This window comes from Nicotiana attenuata, unplaced genomic scaffold (assembly GCF_001879085.1).
Source record: "Nicotiana attenuata strain UT unplaced genomic scaffold, NIATTr2, whole genome shotgun sequence".
In the NCBI taxonomy this organism is placed as follows: domain Eukaryota; kingdom Viridiplantae; phylum Streptophyta; class Magnoliopsida; order Solanales; family Solanaceae; genus Nicotiana; species Nicotiana attenuata.
In genome coordinates this window covers 350,598-364,995 of record NW_017671067.1, presented here as the reverse complement: position 1 = coordinate 364,995, position 14,398 = coordinate 350,598, and the positions used below count along the sequence as shown (strand labels likewise).

Genomic DNA, 14,398 nt, shown 5'->3' with positions numbered 1-14,398 from the left:
TGGAAGGTCATACAAATATCAAGGGATGAAAATGTTGAAGCAGATGCCTTAGCTAATCTCGCATCCGCAGCTGACGTAGCAAATGCTTCAGTTATACATTTATTTCATTCAGTTCTCGAACCTGATAAGAATGAGGTAAATTTTAATAATTTAACTTGGGACTGGAGAAACAAAATTATTGCTTTTTTACAGTATGGTACCGTCCCTGATGACAAGAAACAAGCGCATGCACTTCGAAAAAAGGCTGCTCGTTACTGTTTAAAACAGGGGAACCTTTATTGTAAAATGTTCGGTGGTCCATTAGCAAGATGCCTCGGACCTTCTCAAACGGAGTATGTAATGAGGGAAATACATGAGGGGCATTGCGGGAATCACGCAGGAGGAAGATCACTGGTGAGAACCTTGATTAGAGCAGGGTACTACTGGCCTAAAATGGAAGAAGAAGCGGAAAGTTTCGTGGCTAAATGTGATAAATGCCAGAGGTATGGTAACAATATATACAGGCCAGCAGAATTATTACATACAGTCATTGCGCCGTGGCCATTTATGAAATGAGGAATGGATATAGTAAGACCATTACCTCAAGCAAAAGGACAGGTAAAGTTTCTTCTCGTACTTACCAATTATTTCACTAAATGGGTAGAGGCAGGAGCATTTAAACAGGTGCGAGAAAAGGAAGTCAAAGATTTTATTTGGCGAAATATCATCTGCCGATTTGGTGTACCAAAGAAAATTGTATGCGACAATGGCCCTCAATTTATTGGAGCTCAAGTCATAGAGTTTTTGGAGAGTTGGCAAATTAAAAGGATTACATCTACACCTTATCACCCAGTGGGTAACGGGCATGCAGAATCAACGAACAAAGTCATAATCAACAATTTAAAGAAACGTTTAGAGGAGTCAAAGGGTAATTGGCCTGAAGTGTTACCCGGAGTTTTATGGGCATATCGCACGACAACAAAGGCGAGCACAGGTGAAACCCCTTTCTCTTTAGTTTATGGAACTGAAGCACTAATCCCGATTGAAATAGGAGAACCAAGTACAAGATTCTCACAAGCAACACAAGAGTCTAATGATGAAGAGATGCGGGTCAATTTGGATCTACTGGAAGGCAAGAGAGAAGCTGCATTAATAAGAATGGCAGCACAAAAATAAGTGATCGAACGATATTACAACAGGAAAGCATGACTGAGATACTTCAAAATTGGGGATTTCGTGCTTAAAAAGGTTTTTCAATCTACAAAGGCAGCCAACGCGGGTAAACTAAGCCCAACCTGGGAAGGACCTTACAGAGTTCAAGATATTGCAGAAAAGGAGCATACGAGTTGGAAACAATGGACGGGAAGGTACTTCCTTCACATTGGAATGCAGTTCATTTGAAGAGATATTACTTATAAGGAAAAACCCACGGTCAGGTATCACCATGTTAAATTATATTTTTTGAATTGTTAAAATTTTACTAACGATTTTAGATGATAGGCAAAACGCTAACCCGTACTAAATGATGAGTCACGACCTGTAAGGCAAAATGGAATAAACTAAAATTCCTAGCCCAGGGTTACAATTATTCTGATAGAAGTATACACGGGTTAAGCAGTCTTCATCTATAATCGCACCCCCGAGTCCTGTATGTATTTCCTTTTCAAGAAAAGGACCAGGTGAAGGAGACTACCAAGTGCTCGAGGCTTCATACTTCAACACTCAAACACTTGGGGGACTACATAGTATATACAGTCACGTGTATAAAAAAGGCAAAGAAGATTTAGAAAATCAAGCCTAGAAGAATCAAGTACGGAGTGAAAGTTATGAAGTCATGGCATTCATCATAGTATTCTTTCCCGTGAGAACAATGGCATTCATCATAGTATTCTTTCCCATGAGAACAATGGAGTCATCTCTCAAACTCTTCCTAAATGTTCTGGAGCTAAAGGGACCAATGTACCCCAAAACGGTTAGGGTAAAGACTATGTACTAAAACGGGTTATAAGAAAAAACCCTGTATCTATTGTTCTTCTTTTGTATAAATCTGTTACAAGGAAAACAGTTACGAGAAAGTTATAGATGTAATTCAAATACATGTAAAATATTACTCAAAACTTGTCAAGGTTCAGAAATAAAAACTTGTCAAAGTTATTGCAAAAAACATGTGTGTTCCTATTTCTTTTATCGTATGATAACACCATTATGAAGTTGAGACGTCTTCTTCATTAAGTGTCAGAATATAAAAAGTCCCTCTTTTATAAAACTCATGTTATTTAGTCATGGGATTAACAGAAGCATTTTTCAAAGAACAAAAATGCAGACTATTCTTTAAGTCCTTGAAAATAAAAGGCAAGAATAGAACAGACGGAAGTTTAATGATAATAAAAACTTCTTAATATTTAAAACTAAAGACTAAGTATAAACTTAGTCATCGAATTATTTATACAAAATGCCCCATAGCAAGACTCGGGGACTTGTACTTCTAAAAATCAACCCTCAAGTGATAGCCAAGGGTTTGATTACAAAAACTCTCAAATGAATCCAAGAACTTTAAACACGTTTTTCCAAATAGATACCTGCAAAAAGGGAATTTAAAAACAGATGTAAATTTTTTTTCACTAAGAGGAAAGGACTAAAGAAGGATCATCAGCGGGCTCAACTAGAACAGCATCACCAACAGAAGCGGGTTGATTTTCAACCATTGAAGTATCAATAGACGAAGTTTCAACTTGACTTGCAACAAGGGGAACGATTGAGCTTGAAGAAGGTGCATCAGAAGTTTCAGCCAAGGGAGCCTCACTCACCGGAACTTCACCCACGGGAACATCAACTCTGGTAATTTCAGCTTCGAAAACTTCAATCGCGGGTGAAGGGAAGTCCAGTGGTTGTTGAGCTTTTTCAATAGTCTCCATCACCTTAGCTAACTCTAACTCCAGATTAAAGTTTTCTTGGCTAGCTTCAACTAAGGCATCACGACGGGAGTTCAGAAAAGCCCAGCTTACATCGACTGCAACTTTATCTTCAAGAAGCTCATAATCTCTTTCCCAAGCAGCAATTTCATTTTTGAGACCTTCATTTTCATTCAGGGCTGAGTTATAAGAGGCTTGGAGAGAGGCATGAGATTTTTCCAAGGCCTGCACCTTGTCTCCAGAAGTTCGCAGATCTTCTTGGGTCTGAGTCAAATTCTGTATCAAATCTCCAGCATAAGCTTCTTTTTGACTTAAAAGAGCTCTCAGCTCTCTAATCTCTTCACTTGTCTTAGATAATTGTTCTGAGAAAGAAGACTCGAGACGCTCTCTTTCTTTCTCAGCCTGACTTGAAGAAGCCTTAACAACCGCAAGCTCTGAAGTTAATGCTCTTACCTGCTGTTCTAGGTTATTCTTGTTCTCTTGCAAATCTTCTATAGTAATTTGAGCACTATCAAATTGTTCCTTCCAATTAGCTGCTTCCAACTGAAAGTCACGAGCTTCCCTCTCTGAATCAAGAACAGCCTTTTCAGAGTCACGTGCCACCTTCTCTAATACAGAAATTCTGCTCATCAGCTCTGTACCAATAAGGTTGGCTTGAAAATGATAAGGGAAGAAAAATTAGAATTCTATAAAAATTCTGGCAAATTAAAGAAAGAAGGGACATACCTTCAAGGTGGAATGAACTATGTCGTTCATCAAAGTCAGACAACTATGCTATTCATTTTTTCTTTCTCAATTGGGCCTATTAAAGGTACAAGCCAAACATCCGCCTGACCGGATTTCCTCAAAAGGCTGTTGTTAGCAGGCACTTCGATAGTCACGCTCCTCATAGCAATCCTTCTACTTGTAGAACCCACTTCTGTATTGTGGACAGTAGAAGGAGGAGCGGTAGAAGAAGTAAAAATAGCAGAGGGAGGTACGGAAGCAGATGGACCAGGTAAGGAAGGAACCAAAGGCACGGCAGAAGAAGGAAGGGAAGGAACTGAAGATATGGGAGTTGAAGAGGAAGATAGGGGAGGTTCATCCAAGACGGGTCCTAACTCATCACTCTCAAAACCACTAACGAAAAGCTGGTTAATCGACTCATGAGTGTCATGAGGGGTGGCAACGTCATCATCAGAGACGAGATTAACAGGCCCGGCAGGAGAAAGATGATGAGAAACTTCAGCTTCGTCAGAGACGATACGTCTCCGAACTCTTGGCCTTGTCACCAAGGAACCATCCTCCTCTCCTTCGTCGGAGCTATCATCGTCCGCGATTTTTCTTTTCAGAAGAATATCCTGAGCACTTTCTAAGGAAAGTTGGGTTCCTAAACGAGAGGCCGCAACTGCTTCATCAGTAACACCTCGAATAGCAAAACCTGACAAAGAGAAAGTTGAAAGTTAAAGCAGTAAAGGGAAAAAAATTTATATATGAGAAATACAAAAACTCATACCGTGAGTCTTTACTTTCCAACCATGACGATTGGAAATAAATTTCCAAGACCTAGCCTCCATAGGCGCTATCTTCAACAATTTATCTACCCAACCACGAAAATTGGGAATGTTCTCCACAACTCCCATGGTTGCTAAAAAAGAAAGAGGGAAGCGGAGTTAAAGAAATTGATAAACTCGAAAGAAAGAGGTACGAGAGAGATGAGAGACTTATGTGCAAAGTTTCACTTCTCAGGGAAGGGAACGTTTTGTTCACCCACTAAACCAACTGTGGGGGCAGCAACAAATCGGGCATACCAGCCACGATCCTTATCATCTTCTGGGCTCACCAAAACCCTCTTACTCCTAGCCACTAAGGTAAAGATGCCATTATGAAAAAGTCTAGGGGAGTATAGATGAATTAGGTGAGGGAAAGTGAAATTAACATCTGCCAAATTAGCCAGGTGCCTTAAACAAGCAACAGCCCTCCATACCAGCGGGCCAATCTATGCTAAACAAACTTTGAAGAAACGACAGAAATCGAGAATTACTGGGTCGATAGCTGGTTTAAACCCAAGAGTAAAAGGGTATGTGTAAACGAAAGAGAGTCCAGTCATATATGAAGTAATCCTTTGATTTGGATTGGGGATTACAATGGGAAAATCGTTACTCCAGTGACAATCTTTGCAAACTATGGGAGCTAAAATCTCTGTAATCATAGTGGGGTAAGCGTCGGTACGATCTAGACCAGAAACTTGGGTTTGAAGTGATTGTCTATCACGGTGAAAAGATAAATCGTTAGGGACTATCTCTTCTACCAAGGACTCCTGTAATGGTTCAGAGGCCTCCTTGCTCTTAGAAGATGATGGGTGACCGTCAAAAGTAAAAATGCAGTAATGGAAGGGTCACAAACTGGTACTTCATGAACAGTGGAGCCGAAAAGAAAGCCTGAGAAAGTGCTGTAAAACTGTGGAACCAATAAGAAGATGACACGTGTCTAAAGCATTAAATGAAAGTGATAATTGAAGCGTCAACTCTATCAGAGCATTAATGGTGACAAAAATTCTCCTTTAATGAATTCCACTTCCCAAGTATTCAAACTGATGAATAAATGGAAAGTGGGGGTACTATCTGTATTGGAAAAAAATGTATTTATATATATATGGTGACGTGTCATGACACGTAGACTGGTCAAACAATCGAAGAATTAAGGTTGGTTAACAGATACGAGCAACAACAGATACGAACAAGTTAAATGGAGAAGGCACGAGCAGTCATACAAGTAATTCAACGCTCGTACCTATTCAAGACATTTAAAGGTCAAAGATCGTGAAGAGTCAAAGGAATGAATCTGACAGCAAAAAAGAGCTCAGATACATCACTTAATGAGTATTAAATACTAGAAACGTTAGAGAATATGTATTTAATGTATATGATTGCATAACGTAATATTTAAGGTCATTAATTATCCATAATTGTCTTATTATGACAAAGGTAAAGTCTGTATTCCCAAAATGGCTATAAAAGGGAAAGTCACAAACAACTGTAAGCACGAAAAAAACACTATTGGAATATACTTTGATTTACTTGCTTTCTGATTATATTATTCATAAATTTCTTTCTTTATATACTCTTTTCCGATTATCAGTAACCCGTGTTCTTCTAAATTCAAGCTTTGACCTAAAATCTAATTTTTGGTTAAACACTAGTCTCACGGTATGCGTGTTGCGCGTGTACCCTATATTAATGAGAATTATTTTAAAAAAAATATAAATAATATTCAAAGCATGGTTTAGTCACAAAAATATATTAAGTAAAATTTTGAGTTCTTGAACATGATAAATATTGATCATGAAATTGACACACATACTCGAATATAATTTTTTGTAAGTATACTTACATATTGAGATTAGGTACACAGGCAACGCACATACGGTAAATTTTACTCCCTCCGGTCCACAATAAGTGATTTTTTGGTGGTCCAAAATAAGTGATTTTCTAGATTTCAAGAATGAATTAATTATTTTTTCCTACATTGCCCTTGGAGTAAATAATGTTGGAGTATGTGCTAGGAGTATTTATGTGGAGATAGTAAAGGTTAATATGGTCAATTTCATTGCTAATTAATGTTAAAAGGTGTATTTCTTTATCTGTGTGAAAATAGCCAAAAAATCACTTATTGTGGACCGGAAGGAGTACCAAATAATAAAGACTCCTAACCAAAAAGAAAATTGTGTGTGAGATTTAAGGCAAAAAACTTAAATCAAAAAGATCTCCTAAACCTAAAAGGTATTAACTACAAAATAAACACATTTAATACTCCATCATAGGGAGTTGAACGTAGGGGCGAAAACTTAGGCAACGCAAAAAATTTTTAACTACAAAAAAGGTCTTCAAAACCTTAAAGGTATTAACAACGTAGGGAGTATTAACTTTCCTAGGTTGTTAATAATAGGAGAATAATTAAAAAGCTTTCCTAAATTAGAGGAGAATTAGTTAAATAATTATTTCTAAACATTAATGAAATACTCAAATTACTATTTTGTTTAATGTGAACTCTATACTTTAAAGGGTAAAAAAGGCGAACGACATTTCACTAAGGGCCTTCGTGCTTTAAATATAGTATAGATATATATATATATATAGATAGATAGATTATCAATTAATAGTTATTAAGTAATTATATCATAAATGACCTTGTGGAAATTATTTTTACAACGTCAATACAGAAAACTTGAACACTTTTAAAATCTCAACATTATCATGAAATATGTACCACAACGGCTAGATTACGCTCATAATGTACAAGTTCTCAATATATATAACTTAAGTCCGAAGAAATTGAATTTAAGTTATATGTTGTGACTGGTTTCAACGTTTATATTCTTTATGCCAGATCCGTTTGTTACAAAAAAAAAAAAGAATACCACAGAATACCTCATTGATGGAATGAACCTGCTTGACTACAGTAATACCATAGATAACTAAAAGTTTTTTTTTTTTTTTATCCTTTTCTTTTTCTCAAATATATCATAAATAAAATTTTTGTCAACTAATATCGTGCCCAAGATACTGTTAATTAAGCTAATTCCACGTTTTTTCCCTCCCAATTCCTAGCACGTACTTTGTTTATGCTTCTTTCCCCGATTTTAAGTATCACTTTTGATGTTCCTAAATGAAATTTACCATTTTTAATTTCATAGTGGAAATACTTTCTCTAACTCCATTTGCTACTGCCCATTGAGAGACCTTTGCCGTGCGCCAGTCCAATTAAATATTTAATTGGAGTGCATACTTTGACTTTGTATTTAAAATTTCACAAGAATCAAAGCAACTTCCACTTTACTGCTTGCGGTTTGTTTTGCAATATGTTATTCAATTCTTTCTAATTTGGTTGATTTCTTTTTGGAGTGGGGCTGATCTATGAGAGCGTATAATGGAGAAGTTGGGAATAACTATCTAGAATAAATTTTTAATCATTAAATTATAAGTACACTTAGGGGTGTTCATAAAAATTCAAAAAATCGAACCAAACCGACAAAAAAAACCGATACTTTTTGTTTGGTTTGGTTTTGGTTTTGAACTTTAAAAACCGATCAAATTTGGTTTGGTTTTGGTTTTAATTAGAAAAAAACCGAACCAAACCGACTATAGGATTAGCTATTTCAAATTTATTATTACACCTATAAATATGTATATTGTTATACAAAGTTTTAAAAAATTTATGGTAAATGTTAATAGTTTCACTTTTAATATAGTTCTTTACCTTTACATTCTAGTTTGATTGGTAGTTCTCTTTTGTTTAGTGTAAGAATCCATTTCGTGTTAAAAATAACATATTTTTAATTGAGTCCTTAAATTATTCATCACTATTTGATTCAATTATCATTAATATATCTTGGTAAATAATAGATTTCTCAAAGGGCAATTGATTTGATAGTGTTACATTAAAAATGTGGTCGCCGGAATATGTGTTTGGTAGTGTATGTCTTATATTTAAGAAAAAACCGACAAATAACCGAAAAAACCGAAAAACCGACATAAACCGAATCGAGAAAAACCGACTTAATTGGTTTGGTTTGGTTCTAATATTTGAAAAATCGACTTACTTGGTTTGGTTGCTTTTTAGAAGGTGATTGGGAGCTATGTGATGGTGGTGGTGGGTTTGTTTGAAGTAGATAGAATAGTGGTATAAAAGGAATATTTACGGGAATTTTTAAATGAACATTGTCATACGGTTTTAAGATTTTGTACAAAATATAAATGATTCACTTATAGAGAGCAAATAACGAGTGGTAAAAATAGAATTAAAAGTTATGAACTTATATTTGATTGATTCAAATTAAGACTTACACTTATAGTCTGTTTGGCCAAGTTGAAAAAATCAGCTTATTTCGAAAAGTATTTTTTTTAAAAGTATTTTTTTCAAAAGTACTTTCGGCGAGAAGCAGTTTGTGTTTGGCCATGTGAAAAACACTTCTGAGCTTTTGGGGAGAAGCTAATTTTTTCTCTTTCTCCAAAACTACTTCTTCTTCTACTCAAAAACACTTTATTTCTTATAAAAGCTTGGCCAACACTACAACTTTGGGAAAAAAACACTTTTTTCGTTGGAGAAGCTTGGCCAAACAGGCTATAAGTGGACCTTATGATATTACGGATCCCTAATTTGTTAATTTACCGTAAACAACAAATTACTTGTTAATATTATACTGAAATGAACATTTGTCAACGCTAAACTAATTTGATATTGATGTTGAAATGTTGAATGTTAACTACTAACTAGTTGAGGACCCAAAATAAAAAATCCCATTTTTCTTAGCAAGAATTGCTTTAAGAACTACTGTATCTCATACTAGAATTTAAAACATTTAAAGAGCCCAACTATTGAGCCCGTTTTGATAAATTAATTTGTACAACACATATTTAAAGTTAAAGGCTCTAGAATTCTCTCACAATCACCACTAACCACTTTGGGCAGCTCTCGGACTGCCAATGCAAACTCCATCACCATGAATGAAACTTTGCCTGGGTTTGGAGGTTCAACTCTTCCTCTGCATTTCTATTTCCGTCGCATACTTCTTCTCCCATTCTGACTATAATGAAATAGTTTCATATATACTGGCTGTTACTTTTCGTAATGTTCAATTTGACCCGTATATTGGCTTGGGCTTGAGGATTTTTCTCACGATAATTGCTCATCTCTTGCCGGGCTTCTGGTTTACTTTGGTGGATGCGTTAAGAAACGAAACTGAGGTCATGTCACTTTCTTTGGTTCAGCCTATCGGTACACAGCGTTTGTCCCTTCAATTTCTATCCTTTGTGTGTCTCATTTGCCCTTTTGATTGAAATAACATTTATTAATACTCTTAATTTTGATGAGTGTCATTTCAGCCATGTTTGCATTTCTTTTACTAGTCAATTGATTGATGATGCAGCAAGGTGAATATATCGCTTTCACATTTTAAAGGATGGTTTTTGACTGAATATTGAGTTTGAAAATGTTTGTTTGATTTAAGTATAGAGAAGTTGTGAAAATTGGGTACACTAATATATTTTGTATAATAGTGTTTAAGGTTTAGGGGTGCCTCCAACTAGAAAGAGTGTCATATAAATTGAAAGAAAATATTTTATTATAAATCGAATTGATCAATAACAATTCTTTATTTCCTCCACACAATAAAAATAACTAGTAACACCCCTATTTATAATAGCGCAAACTTATTTTGACTAGAAATAGAAAAGCCTATTCCTATATAAATTATGACTACAAATACTATTTAGACATGAATTAAATAAACTTGTAAATACCAAATTCTAGAAAAGTTAGGTTTTCTACTACAACTTTGAATTAGTTTTCCAACATTCTCCCGTACTTCAAAGTTGTACGTCTGACTTTTTTGTTGTTCTTGTTGTATTTGAGAGTTTCTCTTCAACTTCCACTTTTGTTGAAGCACATATTTCCGACCCTCGTTGATGCACTTTGTCACCAACACACAATTTCTGTTGAAGCACCTGCCTTCAACTCTTGTTGATGCACTTTGTCACCAACATTCAATTTTGTTGAAGCACCTGTGTTCAACTCTCGTTGATGCACTTTGTCACCAACACTCAGTTTTGTTGAAGCACCTGTCTTCAACTCTCGTTGATGCACTTTGTCACCAACACCCAATTTTGTTGAAGCACCTGCCTCAACTCTTGTTGATGCACTTTGTCACCAACATTCAATTTTGTTGAAGCACCTGTGTTCAACTCTCGTTGATGCACTTTGTCACCAACACTCAGTTTTGTTGAAGCACCTATCTTCAACTCTCGTTGATGCACTTTGTCACCAACACCCAATTTTGTTGAAGCGCGTAATCAACTTCCGACTTTTTTTAAGCCTCTCTCAAATTTTTAGAGAAGAGTTTTTTCCTCTTGTGCCATATTTGTTTGCACCTTTTTAAACTTGTTTTTTTTTCTTGAATCTGTCCTGAAACTTTTCATCGAATAATCTAATTTTACTGACAACTATCTATGATTTTGCCAACATATTTTTCGGCCAGACGGGCGGCGCACATTGGCTAGCGCCGGCCCGCCGACAGCGGAAGCTACTTGATTCTCTCCCAAGATCATACCAATATGAAGGAAAATATTTTGTTATAAATCTTTGAATTGATCTCTACAATTCTTTATTTCCTCCACACAATAAAAATAACTAGTAGCACCCTTATTTATAATAGTGCCAAGCTTATTTTGACCAGAAATAGTAAAGCCTATTCCTATATAATTATGACTACAAATCCTATTTAGACATGAATTAAATAAACTTGCAAATATCAAATTCTAAAAAAGTTAGGTTTTCTACTACAACTTTGAATTAGTTTTCCAACATAAATCTAGACGGTTTCTTTTCTTCCTTAACTTTTACTGCATTCTAGTTTTGAAAAGGTCTTAAATGTTTTTGTACCAGTACCACCTAACACGTACTAGTTTTAAAACTTGTAAATTTCAATTGGAAACCTCTAATGTTGCACCAAAAAGGAAAAAAGCTTTTGTGATTCTTTAGGATAATATGGTCATAGGAGACAAGAAGAGTATAGATTTAAAATAAAACAAAAAAAAAGGGAGGGAAAAAAAAAAGAAACAGAGGAATAATATCACTAAGGTATCAAGTTTGTAAAGAAAATAAAGGAAAAGAAAAGAAAATAGTAACTATGTAACAAGTTTATCTTGTTGCTCTTTTTCGTTATCAAAGTTGCAGGTTGATGTGATAATATCACTAAAGTATCAAGTTTGTAATTGATTGATTTTAGGGTGCAAACTTTTCTTGAGTGATTCTTTTTCCATCACGTCGCATAATGATGCCTTTGTTCTCCTTCTTTTGCTTCACATGTTATATAGAATGTCAGATCATACATGTTAACTATTTTTTCAGAGAAAATGTGTTCTTTAGGGAATTCCAAGATTTTCCCATCATTTAATTTAAGTCTTAACATTTCATATTCATAGGCATGTAGAAGCACAGGATTTTGGGGGATCAAATAAGAGAAAAAGAGAGGCAAAGGTTGAGAGATGAAGAAGATGGAGAGTGCACGTAGATTGGCCACTGTGGTTGTTCAACAGTTGGCACAGGTGGGATCATTTATTTTGTACGTTAATTATTGATATGTCAAGTTGCTATCTTGATGAAATTCCAATCCTGTGCTGTTTCAGACTCGTGAATTTTTCCACCATATTCTAGCTGCCTCTAAGTACACTCTACAAGGAGTTCAGGATGTTTGGTCCTGTAGTTATCCCTTGTTGATGTTGATGCTGATGCTCATATTTTTAAATTGGCTTGCCAAATGGAAGTAACTGGTAATTCTGATATAGAATGGTGCCCTGACCTCTGTTGGGAGAAAGGTTGGTCCTTTACTTGCTCAGGCCGATGTTAATGGTTATGCCAGAGTAGTCAAATTTAGTTCTTCTTTAGATGGATCAGAAATTCATGGTATGCTTATGTTTCCTTTCACATGATAAAGAAGTTAGATGACCTTAGTTCAGGGAATACAGCCAAATGGGATTTTATTTCTTACTTAGGACTAAATATTTATTTGTAGAACCACTTAAATTCATTATTGAAACACCAATATATAATGGCAGGTCTAAAACAACTATAGTTATCAAGAGATTCCACTCGAGTGTGCTATCAGTACTCTTGATCACATTTATTAATTCTGTAGCCAAATCAAGAGGTTATCAAACACAGTAGTGAAAGAAACAAGTTTTCCCGAGGTTTGGAATACATAAAGATTTGGGGGAAAATACTCTGTTAGAGTGTAGTAGAAACTTATCAAGCAATGTGTAAACTGTAGAAAGTACTCATTGTCACTTATAGCTGTATGTTCTAGTGTTCTTTCAATAAAAACCATGGTGCAACATTTAACAATGGTAGTTATAAAAGTGTGAATAGGTATTATGATTTCTTTTTCTTGGGTGAGATTTGGCAAGTGCTAAGAACTCATGTAGTTTCTTTTAGTAATTAATCACTGCTATAAGAGATCTTGGCTTTTCTGGCGAGGGGGTTGTTGGTGCCAGAGCAGGACATAGAATCATGCATATGTAGAATTGACTTATGAGGCTCATTGAATATATTAAGAATTAGAAAGTTTATATCCTCCGTTCCAGGTATGTACTTTATGTTAACAATACCACTCACTTCTCTTTCTTAACCTGTGTTTACAATACCAGTCACTTTGTTAATAACTTAGGATCTCTCTTCATGTTACAAAAAGTGTACCTTTTATTGAGGAAATAACTGAAGTGCTTCAATGACAAGGTCTTCTATTTCTTGTAGGGATCGATTTGCTAGAGATATGTCATAAATACGGGTAGTAACATCAATCCTTGAATCTCAACTAAGTATTTCCCAAGACTGAAAAGCACATGATTATGAGCTTTGGCTGCCTCTTTTGATATCCACCAGCCACAGCTGCTATATACACTGTCAGGATGACTGCAAATTCATTTGCCGGGATTTGTGAGATGATCCTTGTAAGTTAGCTTACCACAATACGGAAGTTCATGCAATAGGCATCCGTTACATTGCAGAGAGTCCAAGTCACCCTAATATCTTGCTGACCAGTAGCTATTATGAACATCTAAGGGTTTGGGACGTGAGATCCATTGCAAAACCTGTAAATAAGACATTTAGTCCCATTAGGAGGAGTTCAGAGAATAAGATATCATCTATTGTACTCGACCTAGTCTTGACGGCTTGTCTGCACAAAGATCTCCAGTTGTCTAAGTTAAAGATGATAAAGCTGAGGTCATGGAAACCTGTGACAAACACGGTGTCTGGCATGTTGACCAGATTGAAAAAGGGGCTCTTTAGGTATGGAAGGAAAGAGGGAAGAAAATTTTATTATCGCCTTCTTTGCATGTGGATGCCAGAAGGTGACATTCTTTAACGACCTCTTGGTCTAGGATATGCTTCTTAGCAGTCAGGAGCACGGCCTTAACAACAAGAAGTTATGAAAGGATACTTTTTGGGGGATGGGGGTGTTTGAGTTTCTGTCCAGTGTTTTATGCATATTGTTCCCACCTTGTATCTCTGATAGAGAGAAAATTTCTGCTTATTTTGAATGGCTCATTTGTAACAGACAATTAGTGTGTACGTTTGTGAGTGAATTCGCATAAACTTGTATCCATTAAAGCTGCAGTAGTAAATAGCAAGACAAATACAAGTACAGCAATAGAATTGGCTCTGTTCGGTTCGTATTATTCAGTGTGTTAAAATTATGGACGCCCTGCAACGTGTAGTGTAATTCACCTAGTCTAAATTGATGCAAAAGTCGTGAGTCAAATGTCAAAGGAATGAGAAAGAATTGATAGTATTTTGAAATTGTAGTCCTATTTTGGCCTGTTTACAGACATGGCCAAGTGTATGCTACAAAGCTCCCCTCAGAATTCAGGTTTTGTTATAAATAGAATTTTATTTATGGTGAATGTCTATATTTAGGGAGATTCTAGGGTTTATTACTTGGTGGCTAAGTCACCCTTTCCCTATAAATAGAG

The 14,398-nt window shown here is 35.7% G+C and overlaps 1 long non-coding RNA gene across 2 annotated transcripts; it reads left to right on the top strand.

The window, feature by feature from the left end:
• Positions 1-9,139: 9,139 nt before the first annotated feature.
• On the top strand, positions 9,140-14,104 carry LOC109205663. 2 transcript variants are annotated; one of them, XR_002064710.1, is made up of 4 exons: positions 9,140-9,647; positions 11,852-11,974; positions 12,056-12,244; positions 13,179-14,104. It is a non-coding gene; the product is annotated as an uncharacterized LOC109205663 (long non-coding RNA). The 2 variants fall into 2 exon arrangements; XR_002064711.1 differs by lacking the exon at positions 12,056-12,244 and having other exon boundaries at positions 9,143-9,647.
• The last annotated feature ends 294 nt before the right edge of the window (positions 14,105-14,398 follow it).